Source organism: Hypanus sabinus, assembly GCF_030144855.1.
Source record: "Hypanus sabinus isolate sHypSab1 chromosome X2 unlocalized genomic scaffold, sHypSab1.hap1 SUPER_X2_unloc_2, whole genome shotgun sequence".
NCBI lineage: Eukaryota > Metazoa > Chordata > Chondrichthyes > Myliobatiformes > Dasyatidae > Hypanus > Hypanus sabinus.
The window spans coordinates 194,371-208,824 of NW_026778990.1; the positions used below are offsets into that span (position 1 = coordinate 194,371).

Consider the following 14,454-nt stretch of genomic DNA (forward strand, 5'->3'; position numbering starts at 1 on the left):
ATTTTCTCCGTCCAGTGATTCGTTCCCCAATGCGACAGCCGACCTCACTGAATGAAATGTTGAGGCAGCATAAGCTTTGGGTTTTAATACCATTCAGCGACCCCACTGGGACGGATTTAGAAATAAAGATTTTTAAACTATTTCCTAACCGATTACGTCAGACACGGCAATCCCTGCGGTGACAGATAGTGATTGATTTAGTGAATTAATTGTAAACGATGGATAATGCGATTGTACTAACGCGTGTAAATTGCGAGCAGCATTCACCCAGCGAAGGGAACATTGTTTCAAACACCATCAGACCCAGCTCACCACAGTTTGTGTGCGTCGGTGTGACATTCATTCAGCGAAGGGAAGATTGTTTGAAACACCATCAGACCCAGCTCACCACAGTTTGTGTGTGTCGGTGTGACATTCACCCAGTGAAGGGAACATTGTTTCAAACACCAACAGACCCAGCTCACCACAGTTTGTGTGTGTCAGTGTGACATTCACCCAGCGGTTGACGATTTCGTACAGCAGACCGCAGAGAGTCAAAGGACCGCACGTTCTGATTTTCCACCATTTGTGAACGCACCTCATCTGAGTGCAACCTCAAACAGGAGAAAGTCTGCAGATGCTGGACATCAAATAAACCCTCACATTTCCATTCTGCTTCCCATTCCCATTCCCACACATCGGTCCACAGCGTCCTCTGCTGGCGCAGAGACCACACACAATTTGGACAACACCACAGCAACCCCGTTCACCATTCTCAATGTCAGAGAAATGTATACAAACAGAGACTTACTTTATTGATCCCGAGGGAAACTGGGTATCGTTACAGTAGAACCAACCAAGAATAGTGTAGAAATATAACAATATAAAAGCATAAATAATTAAATAATAATAAGTAATTTATGCCAAGTGGAAATTATTCCAGGACCAGCCTATTGGCTCAGGGTGTCTGACACTCCGATGGAGGAGTTGTAAAGTTTGATGGCCACAGACAGGAACGACGTCCTTTGGCGCTCAGTGTTGCATCTCGGTGGAATGAGTCTCTGGCTGAATGTACTCCTGTGCCTAACCAGTACATTATGGAGTGGATGGGAGACATTGTCCAAGATTGCATGCAACTTTCACAGCATCCTCTTTTCAGACACCACCGTCAGAGAGTCCAGTTCCACCCCCACATCACCGGCCTTACGAATGAGTTTGGTGATTCGGTTGGTGTTTGCTGCCCTCAGCCTGCTGCCCCAGCACACAACAGCAAACATAATAGCACTGGTCACCACAGACCCATAGATCCTCAGCATCTTCTGGCAAATGTTAAAGGACCTCAGTCTCCTCAGGAAATAGAGACGACTCTGACCCTTCTTGTAGACAGCCTCAATGTTCTTTGATCAGTCCAGTTTATTGTCACTTCGTATCCCCAGGTATATGTAAACCTCCACCATGTTCACACTGACCCCCTGTATGGAAACAGGGGTCACAGGTGCCTTAGTCTTTATTCACATGAAGCTGCAGATGATACTGCTGACACCATTTGAGATTGTTTCCTACTGTAGCCCTGTAATCAGCCTCAACTCCCTTGCTGATGCATCCAACTATGGCAGAGTCATCAGTAAACTTCTGAAGATGGCAAGATTCTGTGCAGTCGTTGAAGTCCGAGGAGTAGATGTTGAAGAGAAAGTGAAGAGATGGTGAAGAAAAATACAATCTATATCCTGAAATAATAATATATTACACAGCAGCAGTAAGGAATAATATACAAAGTTACACTAAATCACAAAATAAATAAACAATGCGAAAAAGGACTAATGAGGTAGGGTTTCCCTTTTCACCTTGAATACATGTTTTCTGCTTTCAGGCGTTTCATCCTCGGGCTGTCCGCTCTGTCTGTGCCTTTGACCAGCTGACACTCCCACATGCACAGGAGATTATCCCAGTCCAAGAATTATTTCAAGCTGTTCAAAAAATAATTTTCCAGGTTATTATTAACGTTTCTATAAAAGAAACATCCTTGAAATTAGTGACTCACACCCCCACCACCCCAACCCCGTGCAATGCTTCAACACCCCTAAATCCGTGCGCACCCATAATCGCCGAAGCACCCCTAAATCTGCGCACATCCACAAATCCGCACGGGCCAAAACCCCTTTGCCACCCAAATCGTTTTGCACTCCCATAACCGCATTCACCTCAGATTAGCCTTAAGCAAAATAATTCCAAAACAGTTCACAAACGATCTGCTTCCACCTTAGGAAATAGAAAGAACAAAGTTTAAATTGAAATTGATTTTATTAATAAGCAAGTTAAACTGAAACTATGGACAATCACACTGCGCCACAACATATACTGAGAGAAGATGGGTGTATCACACCTATCGTTTTAAAGCCAATGAAGCTGATCCATAAGCCATGCAGCCGCAATGAAGAACAAATCAAATGAAATAAATGTAGGGCTCTCAGTACCATTAACTGTGGAGTTAACCGTTCAGGATAACATAATGGCTTCTCGGTAATGTTAATTGCTGTTGTAATGGGTTCCTGTATCTGGGATGTTTGGGTTATAGAACGATAGAACCATAAAACACTATGGCACAGTACAGGTCCTTCAGCCCTCCATGTTGTGCCGACCCATGTAATCCTTAAAAAAGTACTAAGCTCACACTACCCCATAATCCTCCATTTTTCTTTCATCCATGTGCCCGTCCAAGAGGCTCGTAAATACCCTTAACGTTTTAGCCAACACCAACATTCCTGGCAAGTCATTCCAAGCACTCACAACCCTCGGTGTAAAAGACTTACCCATGATGTCCCCCCCTAAACTTGCATCCCTTAATTTTGTACCAATGCCCTCTGGTGTTTGCTATTGGTGCCTTGGGAAACAGGTACTGACTATCCACCCTACCTATGCCTCTCATAATCTTGTAGACATCTATCAAGTCCCCACTCATTCTTCTACGCTCCAAAGAGAAAAGTCCAAGCTCTGCTAACCTTGCTTCACATGACTTGTTCTCCAAACCAGGCAACTTCCTGGTAAATCTCTTCTGCACCCTCTCCACAGCTTCCACATCCTTCCTATAATGCGGTGACCAGAATTGAACACAATACTCTAAGTGTGGTCTCTCCAGAAAATTGTAGAGTTGCAAAATGACCTCGCTTCTCTTGAACTCAATCCCCCTGTAAATGAAGCCCAGCAACACATAGGCCTTCTTAACTACGCTATCAACCTGCGCAGCGACCTTGAGGGATGTATGGATTTGAACCCCTCGGTCCCTTTGTTCATCCACACTCTTAAGCAATTGACAATTAATCCTGTACTCAGTCTTCTGGTTTGTCCTTCCAAAATGCATCAGCTCACACTTGTCCGGATTGAACTCCATTTGCCATTTTTCTGCCCAACTCTGCAACCTGTCTATATCCTCTTGTAACCTTCCATCACCTGCAGCTCCATCCACAACTCCTCCAATTCTCGTGTCATCCGCAAACTTACTCACCCATCCTTCCGCCTCTACATCCAGGTCATTTATAAAAATAACAAATAGCAGAGGTCTCAGGACAGATCTCCATGCAGAATACTTTCCTTCCACAACTACCCTCTGCTTTCTTGCTTTAAGCCATTTTTTTTCCAAATACCCAAGGTTCCACTTATCCCATCCCTCCTGACTTTCTGGATGAGTCTCTCATGAAGGATTTTGTCAAACGCTTTGCTAAAGTCCATGTAGACCACATCCACTGCCCTACCCTCATCAATTTATTTTGTTACCCCTTCAAAAAATTCAATCAGACTCGTGAGACACGATTTTCCAGAATTGTTATGCTGGCTTGTATATGTGAGAAGCGGACAGCGGTTCCAGGGCAGCGGATACTGTACGTCGGCGGTTCGGACGGTGGCCGAAAGCTCGGAAGGTCGTTGTGAATGGAACCGGAGGCGTGAGCTGCAACGTATTAAAATATTATGTTCACAAACTGATGAACTTAGCGATTTGACGCATTTAGGCTATCTGTTTCTACAAGCCCGTCACTTAAGAAATAACTATAAAGTTGTAATTATTTACTCGCCACTGGTGTATTGTATGATATTTGTGCTTCGAGTGTGTACTGGGGGGGGTGGGGGGAGGTGAGCATTACACATTATTTACACCGAAGTTATGCATAATTTGCAGGGCGACAGCGCTTCACCCTAGGCGAACGAGAGTAAATGGGGGGCACGGATGTTACATTTGTGGGGTTTCTTGTCCGGGATTGGAATTTGTTAGATACGGTGTAATACGCCCCAGTTTAAACGAGGGGAGATGGATTCGGATAAGACTGCACTTTGGTGTGAGATCGAGGGAGTATGGGTTATTCATGCCTGCGTATTAAGTGGGGTGGACATGCGTCTATCGGACGAAGTGTTAATTCGATGTTTGGGTGCGGTCAGAGCTATCATTCAGCTCGAAATCCTGATCAGAAAGACTGGTAAAATGGGGGATTTCGGCTTTGTGCTAGCACAGACTTCTCGGTGGTGGGACTGCTGCCGCGTATCGGTGACCTCAGTGACGCGGGGCCATGTGGCGTGCACATCGTCACAGAGGAAAGGTCTGACGGGTCTGTTGGGACGCCAGAGGAGTTGCCAGCCGCTGGGGGCGAATATTTTCGAGAGCGGGTCCTAAAGTTTTTGAAGGATGAAGGAAGGGAGAGGTCAGATTTGGAAAATCTAATTAGTTCCCTTCTCCCACGGAAGGGGGAAGGTTCGGATTTGGCGTCAGCCATTAACTCCTTGGAGAACGGGAGGACTCTGACCCCCGAATGGGAGGATGATTTTGAGACCCGGATAGAACATGTCTCTGGGCTGCTGGGTGAGTGGCAGTTTTCTGAGGAAGGGAAGCAGCAGGGATTGTTTGACAGTTTGAGAGGGGTGGTAGTGAAAGGCAGCAAACCCTTGGCTACCTGGAAGGATCATCTAGGAGCATCGCAGGAGGCTTTTGTTGTGATGGAGGCACGGTGGAGCTTTTAGGGGGGCTCCGAAGACTGCGTCAGGAGAAAGGGGAAGAGCTTTCTGAGTATCTTTTCCGGGTCTAACCATGTAACCATTACAGCACGGAATCATTCCATCTCGGCCCTCCTAGTCCGTGCCGAACGCTCACTCTCACCTAGTCTCACATACCCGCACTCAGCCCACAACCCTCCATTCCTTTCCTGTCCATATACCTATCCAATTTTTTTTAAATGACAAAATCGAACCTGCCTCTACCACCTCTACTGGAAGCTCGTTCCACACAGCTACCCCTCTCTGAGTAAAGAAGTTCCCCTTGTGTTACCCCTAAATTTTTGCCCCTTAAGTCTCAACTCTTTTCCTCTTGTTTGAATCTCCCCTACTCTCAATGGAAAAAGCCTATCCACGTCAACTCTATCTATCCCGCACATAACTTTAAACACCTCTATCAAGTCCCACCTCAACCTTCTACGCTCCAAAGAATAAAGACCTAACTTGTTCAGCCTTTAGAGCGAAGGGTAGAGCGAAGGGTAATTTGTTTGAGGCAACCGGGGGCGGGCCACTTCGGAGACGGGGGTGAATCAGATAAGGATAGACCAGGTAGCCCGGGGCGCCCAGACGCATGAAGGCATTGCTACGGGTCTCCGGCAGTCCCGTAGATCGCGCCCCCACTTTGGTTCAGTTGCTCAGAGAGGTGAGGGAGGAGGAGGACCCAGTGGAGTCGGAAGAAGGCTCCGTCAGTACGGTGCAGTCCCCCCTAGTAGTACCCTTGTGGTTTAGTAACTGGGGCCAGCTCCAATCGGGTGATAGTGACGGGGATCGCGACATGCGTGGTCCATTCGCGTGAGGGGAATGGCAGGGAGGGCCCCTCCCTGTAGTGACGGAATGCTCAGAGGTCTGGAGGATGCCGAGATGCCGGGAGCCGCGGTGTGTGTGGGGAAGAACTGAAATGTGGGGAAGAGGGCCACCTCAGGCGGGAATGTGACCGGAGGGAGATTCCACGGGTGTTCCAGCAGGAAGGGTGGTCGTGAATCTTAGATGAGACCCAGTGAGGGAGCGGCCTGGAGTCTCTGGGAAAACATGTTCCCAGCAATGGGCCAGAAGGATTGGTGGGATCCCGATCCTGTTTGTCGATCCGGATAGAGGGAATAGATGCAAAAGCCATAGTGGACACTGGTCGCAGGTCACTCTATTGTACCGGTCGTTCCACGATCAGTATTTGTCGCATCTACCCTTGAAGACCTTCAGTGACCTGGAAATTTGGGGTATCACTGCTGGTGATTACCCATACGATGGTTATTTGTCCGTGAGGCTGGAGTTCCTCGAGGCCGAGGTGGGAGTGTCTGAGACTCATGAGGTCTTGGTGCCGGTTTGCCCGGACCCAGTTGCGACTGGAGGTGTGTCAGTTTTGATAGGGCCCAACACCCCTGGGGGCCTGCAAGAAGGCGGGTGAGGACTTCGTGGGGGCCCTGTCGGTGCACCCAGTGTTTCCAACTGCCTTTAAGGATGTCTGTGGTCACACCGGGCGGGACACGGCATTGGAAAGAGGAACTGTGTGGTGTGCCCAGTCGAAGACCAGGATGGTACAAACCGGTGAAGTAGCGAGAGGGATGGGGATCCCCAGATATTCCGGAGTGCCTGAGGGTGAAGCATTTTGAGTTGACACCCCGGAGGATCTCGAGGGGGATTCGAGATTCCCGGCTGGGGTGCTGGTGAGACCTGAGCTGCAGAAGCTCTCGGTGGTACGGACACGCCGGGTGGTGTTGAGACCTGAGCTGCAGAATCTCTCGGTGGTAGGGACACGCCGGGTGGTGGTGAGACCTGAGCTGCAGAAGCTCTCGGTGGTAGGGACACGCCGGGTGCTGGTGAGACCTGAGCTGCAGAAGCTCTCGGTGGTTGGGACACGCCGGGTGGTGGTGAGACCTGAGCTGCAGAATCTCTCGGTGGTAGGGACACGCCGGGTGGTGGTGAGACCTGAGCTGCAGAAGCTCTCGGTGGTAGGGACACGCCGGGTGGTGGTGAGACCTGATCTGCAGAATCTCTCGGTGGTAGGGACACGCCGGGTGGTGATCAGACCTGAGCTGCAGAAGCTCTCGGTGGTAGGGGCACGCCGGGTGGTGGTGAGACCTGAGCTGCAGAATCTCTCGGTGGTAGGGACACGCCGGGTGCTGGTGAGACCTGAGCTGCAGAAGCTCTCGGTGGTAGGGACACGCCGGGTGGTGGTGAGACCTGAGCTGCAGAAGCTCTCGGTGGTAGGGACACGCCGGGTGGTGGTGAGACCTGATCTGCAGAAGCTCTCGGTGGTAGGGACACGCCGGGTGGTGGTGAGACCTGATCTGCAGAAGCTCTCGGTGGTAGGGACATGCCGGGTGGTGGTGAGACCTGAGCTGCAGAAGCTCTCGGTGGTAGGGACACGCCGGGTGCTGGTGAACGTCAGGAACACCACGCAACGGGAGGTCACTTTTAAACGAGGGATGCCCCGGCGCATTTTTTCCTGATGACATAGTGCCCCCGTGAGGCTCGCTGAGGGAGGGCAGTTGGAAAATAGGGATAAGTTGACCGCTGGGGAGTTTAACTCTGGGGCATCGCCTGTGCCGGCGGGTTGGAAGCGGAGGAGATTGGAGAAGATGTTGATGCTGAAAGATATTTTTTTCCCTAAACGAGTTTGACTTGGGCTGTTCCAGGAGCACTCGCCACACCATCCGGGTGACTGAAGTCACTCCGTTTCGATAAAGGTCGCGGCAACTGGCCCCTGAAGAAATGGAGATTGTGCGGCAGCATTTGTGTAGGTCGAAGTATGCTGGGATCGTTACTGAGTCCCGCAGCCCTTATGAGTCCCCGATAGTCGTGGCCAGGAAGAAAAATGGGACGATTCGTATGTGTGGACTATAGGACCCTGAACAGGTGCACCATCCCTGATCAGTATTCGGTCCCCAGGCTCGAAGACTCACTGGCCTGTCTGAGTGGGGCGAAGTGGTTCAGCGGGTTGGATTTGAGGAGCGGATATGACCAGATCCCGATGAGCGAGGCGGATAAGGAGAAAACGGCATTTATATGCCCTCTGGAGGATTTTACCAGTTCAAAATGATGCCCCAGGGCATATGGTAGGCCCCTGCCACCCTCCAGAGGCTCATGGGGAAGACCTTGGGGGATATGAACCTGCTTGAAGTGCTGGTATATTTTGACGACCCGATAGTATTTGGATCCATTTTGGAAGAACACGAAGTGAGGCTAATGAATGTGCTCAACCAGCTGAAGGATGAAGGGTTAAAACTTTCTCTGGACAAGTGCCAGTTTTGTCAGACGTCTGTTAGCTATGTTGGACATGTAATCTCGCGGAACGGAATAGCTACAGACCCGGCTAAGATCGAAGCGGTGGCCACCTGACCGAGGCCCCGGACTGTGAGGGCTCTGCGCTCGCTCTCGCGGTTCTGTGGATACGACCGGAGATTCGTGAAGGGCTACGCCAAGGTGAGTCATCCCTTGAACCAGCTTCTGCGTGGCGACCCTCCTCTGGGACAGAAAGCGAAAAGGAGAAGAGGAAGGGAGGCTGGAGAATATTTGGACCGGGCCGAGCCCTTCGGACAGAGATGGGATGACCAATGTGAAGCGGCTTTTCAGTCCCTGAAGGAGATGCTGACTCGGACGCCGTTTCTGGCTTCTGCGGACCCCCGATTGCCCTATGTGCTACACATCGATGCCAGTTAGCGGGGTTAGGGGCCGGCTTGTATCAGGATCAGGGCGCAGGGCTGAGGTTCGGTAGCGTTTGCCAGCCGGAGTTTGTCACCCTTCCGAGGGTAACAGACCCACCCTCAATTTGGAGTTTCTGGCGTTGAAATGGGTGGTTGTGGATAAGCTGAGTGACTATCTCTACGGGGCCAAGCTTGAGGTGCGGACGGACAACAACCTGCTCACATACAGCCTGAACTCGGCGAAACTGCACGCCACCAGTCATCGGTGGTTGGCCGCACTGTCTGCATATGATTGTAGCCTGAAGTGCCGGCCGGGGAGACGGAATGTCGATAAGACAATTTGTCTCGACGGAGGCATGAGGACCTGGAGAGGGACGAGGAGTGGGAGAGCGTTCCTGCATCCGGGGTGAAGGGCATGTGTCAGTTTTCTATCACCGCTCTGGCCGAGGAAAAGGAGAGGCCAGACCGTGCAGTGGACCCATCTGGGTTGCCTCCAACACGATGTCATGCTTTCATTCAGAATTATAGTAGAGATAATACATTCGATCCAACGCTTCTGTGCAGTTGGCGTTTTAATGACGGGGAAAAATAACAAAAAAAGAAAGTCTACAGCTGCATTTCTCATACAAACCCCTCTCAGTAGACTTTGACAAGTTGCTTGAGTCCATTATTAAGGACGAAATAGTGGCATAACCTGATGGCAGTAATAGGATTAGGCCGAGCCAGCATGGATTTACCAAGGGCAAATCATGCATGACTAATCTGTTGGAGTTTTTTGAGGGTTTAATAAGGATGTTAGACAAGGGTAAGCCAATGGATGTAGTGTACCTAGATTTTCAGAAGGCATTCGATAAGGTGCCACATAGGAGATTGGTGAGTAAAATCAGAGCTCATGGCATTGGGGGCAGGGTTTCAACATGGATAGAAAACTGGTTGGCAGATAGAAAGCAAAGCGTAGCAGTGAATGGGTGTTTGTCGGACTGGCTGGAGGTGACTAGTGGGGTACCACAGGGCTCTGTATTGGGAACACAGCTCTTTACGATTTATGCAAACGATTTGGATGAGGGCATTGAAAACTATATCAGCAAGTTTGCTGACGATAATAAACTGGGTGGCAGTGTGACATGCGAAGAGGAGAATACAGAGAGAATTGGATAGGCTGGGTGAGTGGGCAGATACTTGGCAGATGTCATTCAATGTGTATAAATGCGAAGTTATCCACTTTGGAAGCAGGAACAAGATGGCAGAGTATTGTCTGAACGGTGTAGAGTTAGGTAAGGGAGAAATGCAAAGAGACCTAGGAGTCCTAGTTCATCAGTCAATGCAGGTGAATGAGCAAGTGCAACAGGCAGTGAAGAGGGCAAATGGAATGTTCGCCTTTATTACAAGGGGAATTGAGTACATGAGCAAGGATGTCCTTTTGCATTTGTACAGGGCCCTGGTGAGACCACACCTGGAATATTGTGTACAGTTTTGGTCTCCAGGTTTAAGGAAGGACATTCTGGCAAATGAGGAAGTGCAGCGTAGATTCACTAGGTTGATTCGGATGGCAGGGCTGTCTTACGCAGAGAGATTGGAGAGATTGGGCTTGTACACACTGGAGTTGAGGAGATTGAGAGGGGATTTGATTGAAACGTTTAAGATAATTAAAGGATTTGATAGGATTGAGGCAGGAAATATGTTCCAGATGTTGGGAGAGTCCAGTACCAGAGGGTATGGATTGAGAATAAGAGGTCAGTTATTTAAAAAAGAGTTGAGGAAAAACTTCTTCTCCCAGAGAGTTGTGGAGGTGTGGAATGCACTGCCTCGGAAGACGGTGGAGGCCAATTCTCTGGATGCATTCAAGAAGGAGCTAGATAGATATCCGATGGATAGGGGAATCAAGGGATATGGGGACAAGGCAGGGACTGGGTATTGATAGTGAATGATCAGCCATGATCTCAGAATGGCGGTGCAGACTCGAGGGGCCGAATGGTCTACTTCTGCACCTATTGTCTATTGTCTATTGACATCACTACCGGCGAAGGATTGGGAAGAATTGTTTTGCACGTCACAGCTGCCTTTCTGATACCATCCCCTCTCAGTCTGCGGGGATGCTACACATCTCCATTGAACCCAGACTGGGGCGTCGTGCAGTTTTAACTTCCCATTTAGGAAGGGACCGCGTGTTTTTTTGAATGAAAAAGCAGTAGTGACATATTTTGCACTGTTACAATGGAAATTGTAGGTAACCGAGCTCACTTTATCAGTCACCAATTTTTCAGGTTTTGGGAATATTTATCCAGTTGTCACACAAATCCCTGGAATAATCTATAGTCCAGTGAATTAGAATAGAATTTTACCAGTGTAAGGAAAATCGTTAGCCCATATTCTGGCATTGATGCAAAATTTTGAATACAATTTCTGTCGGTGTGGCGATCAAATCTCTGATTTTTGGTGTCTCTTGCGCCGCACAATTGAATTAATTTTTCTGACTTCAATGAACGCCGCAAACTACTAACAATCGCTCACCTGGCTACAGGAAATTTTACCAGACATATAAGTGACGTGGAATTGCTTCTGAACTTTCTTCAAAGCTTATAACTCGATTTCGTTTCATCTACAAAGCCGAACACATAACGTAACCAGATGTTTGACTCCACCTTTAAGCTCCTCCCTGAATCTCCTCTGTGCCAGAGTATAGATACACGTGTTGGTGCAGATGGAGAGAAACTGGAACATGAACCCAAACTGTTGCAGGATATAGGTCGGTGTGTTCAAATATCTGTCAGTGTAAGAGTAATTCTGAACTTGCCAGTTCATAGTATATACAATATAGGGGATCCACAACAATATGAAATTGGCAGATAGAGAGAACAACAAAATTTTTGACTTTCTCCTGTTCTCCACCTCTTGATCATTCTTTTTCTCTCTGCTGTTCCTGAGCCCCAGGCGAGTTCTGTTTGCCGCGATAATATGACTGACTGTTAAAGCATTAAAAAGTAGAATCAAACCGATCGGCAATAAAGGTGTAGTGATGGTGTTAAACAACTGGAATGCTTTCCACGCTGGTAAAATTCGGTAATCCATTGTCACAATGCACCGCCAGGGTATGTTGTCAATGATAATGTAAGGTTCTACCGCAAAGTAGAATGGGACACTTTTCGCACAACTTCCTAAACACACAATGGCTATCACAATAGTCGCTGTCCTCTCGGTGCAATATCGTTCCCGCAGCTTTTGGCTGCAGATTGCAATACAGCGATCGAACGTGAAAGCCACCGTGAGCCAAACAGAGCAGCCCACGGTTACAACCCTCAGGGCTAGCGTCACGGCGCAAACTGGTGTAATGTGCAAAGGGAGGGCATAAATATAAATATTATTGATCTGATCGATTACAACAGAAATAATAACACCCAGTAAGTCAGCTGCTGCCATTCCCACCAGGTAACGGGAGATGCATTTAGAGAGTCCGCAGTTTCTCAGAGACAGGATCACAATCGCCATTAAATTAACTGCAAGGAAGCAAAGAAAAGGTTAGGCTTATCGATCCACTCATCCAGACAGACCCATCATTGTAGCAGAGAATGCCGAAGATTTTGTATATTGCGGGAATAAAATGGACTCAGGGAGACTGTTTCTTCGGCGATAACATTTTGGAGTGGAGGATCGGTAGAGCTAAATGAATGTTTCGATGTACAGGTGGCAAATAAACTTGAATCTTGTACATTGCGACGGAAACGCAACATAAAGACTTTTACCCTCTCATGTCGTGAGATGGATGTAAGAGTTAAAATAAATCTCACCTTATCTGATCTTATCTCAATTAAAACTGTCCAAAGAAGAAGAACACGCTAAAACGGAAAAGTTTCGCGCGGTACAGTGGCAAATTCAAAGACATTCTGACAAATCAGTACAGCAAAAAAAGTCTCTTTAGTTGCATGCAGACGGAACGGAAAGAACAGCGAGTTGCCGAGAAACCGGGGAGCTCGCAGAGAGAGCAGCAGCGACAGTAAAGATTTTGTTTTCATTTTAGTAAACATTTGAGTTCCACAGTGATGCAGAATCAGATTTGGGACAATGTGTGATGAAGGCCGAGTAAGGTAAAATGCTAGAACAGTATCGATCGTAACACTCAATCAATTGATTATATTGACAAAATTGGTCGGGTATGAGAGCGGATTAACAATTCCAGAGGAAAATGGAAGAATAAAATAAACTATATACTTAAACCTGGACAGTCTTAAAACATTCATCAGATGAGGCACCATCTATAACAAATGCTACAAGAACAGAACAAACACATACAGTAGCAGCCAATGCCAGTTACTTACCAAGGATACCAATCGCTGCCAGTACAGGAAAGTAAATACTTGCAATGTAGAAAATTGCTGGATATCCCATTTTCAGTGTGAATCGGTGATCAGTTCAAAATAGTCTAGCTGCCGACATCTACTGTTGATTGATTTGCAAGCTCTTATACAGGGGAGGAAAGTGCCCTCTGACAATTAATCATACGACGTGTTTAGCCACATTAGTGACAGCCCGCTAAACAAAAAGTTCAGGATTGTTTTCCTTATTATTAATTGCGTCATTGTGCAATTAAAATCTCTCCCTCCAAGGAATCACAAAATAACAATTATTTTACTCTCAAATAATCATCAATTATAACAATAGGCGAACCGCATTGAGATTCTGAGGTTAAGGGAGGGGATTTAGATTGATGGATCAATTCAATCATCTATTCAATGAAGGAGAATGTTCACACCTCCTTCTTGCTTTCAGATTGGTTTGGTGCAGCAATAGTTGTCAATCTGGATGAGAACTAATTTAGTAAACGATTAGATTAGTTACGTATTTCTAAGGTCATCTTTACATCTAACCTGATATGAGAGTAGCGGTGTCATCTGTCATTTATGTAAGAGGTCTGTTTCATGAAACTATCTTTAAACATGGAGAGACTAAATATCATTTTTTTGCACAGAACTGCATTGTTTAACATGAAGTAGTTGCAACATACATCCATTTCTCTGCTGATAATTTGTGCCAATTCTCAGAGTGAAAAACTTACGAAATTGAAACCAAATTCCTAATGTGTGTTTTGAACTTGACTGAATCAACGGGAAGAGAAGATCCAAGAACGGAGAATAAAGAATATCCTCGTGCATCATTACATTCCAAATTTACCCACTGTGGGCATAATGGTGAATCCAAATCATGTTTCCAGTATATTAAGTTTCGAATATTATTCGCCCAATAGTAAAATCTAAAGTTGGGTAAAGCTAAACCACCATTTTTTTTAGGATTCTGTAACTGTTTTTTTTACTTAACCTGGGGTTTTCATTTGGCCACACAAATGAGGAAATTTTTGAATCTATGTTATCAAAAAAAGATTTAGGAATAAAAATTGGTAGAGCTTGAAATAAATATAAAAATTTCGGTAAAACCATCAGTTTAATAGCATTAATCCGACCAACCAATGATAAGGATAAGGGAGACCATCTAGTAGTAAGTTGTTGAATTTGATGAAGCAAAGGTAAAAAATTCAGTCTGAATAAATCTTTATGTTTCTTGGTAATTTTTATACCTAAATAAGTGAAGTGAAGTTATCAGTAACAACTTTAAATGGTACCCTGTTATTCAGTAAAGTTTGCGCATTTAAAGGGAATAATTCACTCTTATTCAAATTCATAACCAGGGGAGCTACCAAACTGAACCAACAAGGATAGAATAGCGGGAATAGACCTATCAGGATCAGAAATATATAACAACAAGTCATCAGCATATAGTGATAACTTATATAACTTCTTATTACGGGTAA

General features: G+C 46.8%; 1 protein-coding gene across 1 annotated transcript in view; it reads right to left on the minus strand.

The window, feature by feature from the left end:
* The window catches only part of LOC132385773 (zinc finger protein 135-like), a 901,933-nt gene that overhangs the window by 193,449 nt on the left and 694,030 nt on the right, over window positions 1–14,454 (minus strand). The gene's annotated exons all lie outside the window — the stretch shown is intronic.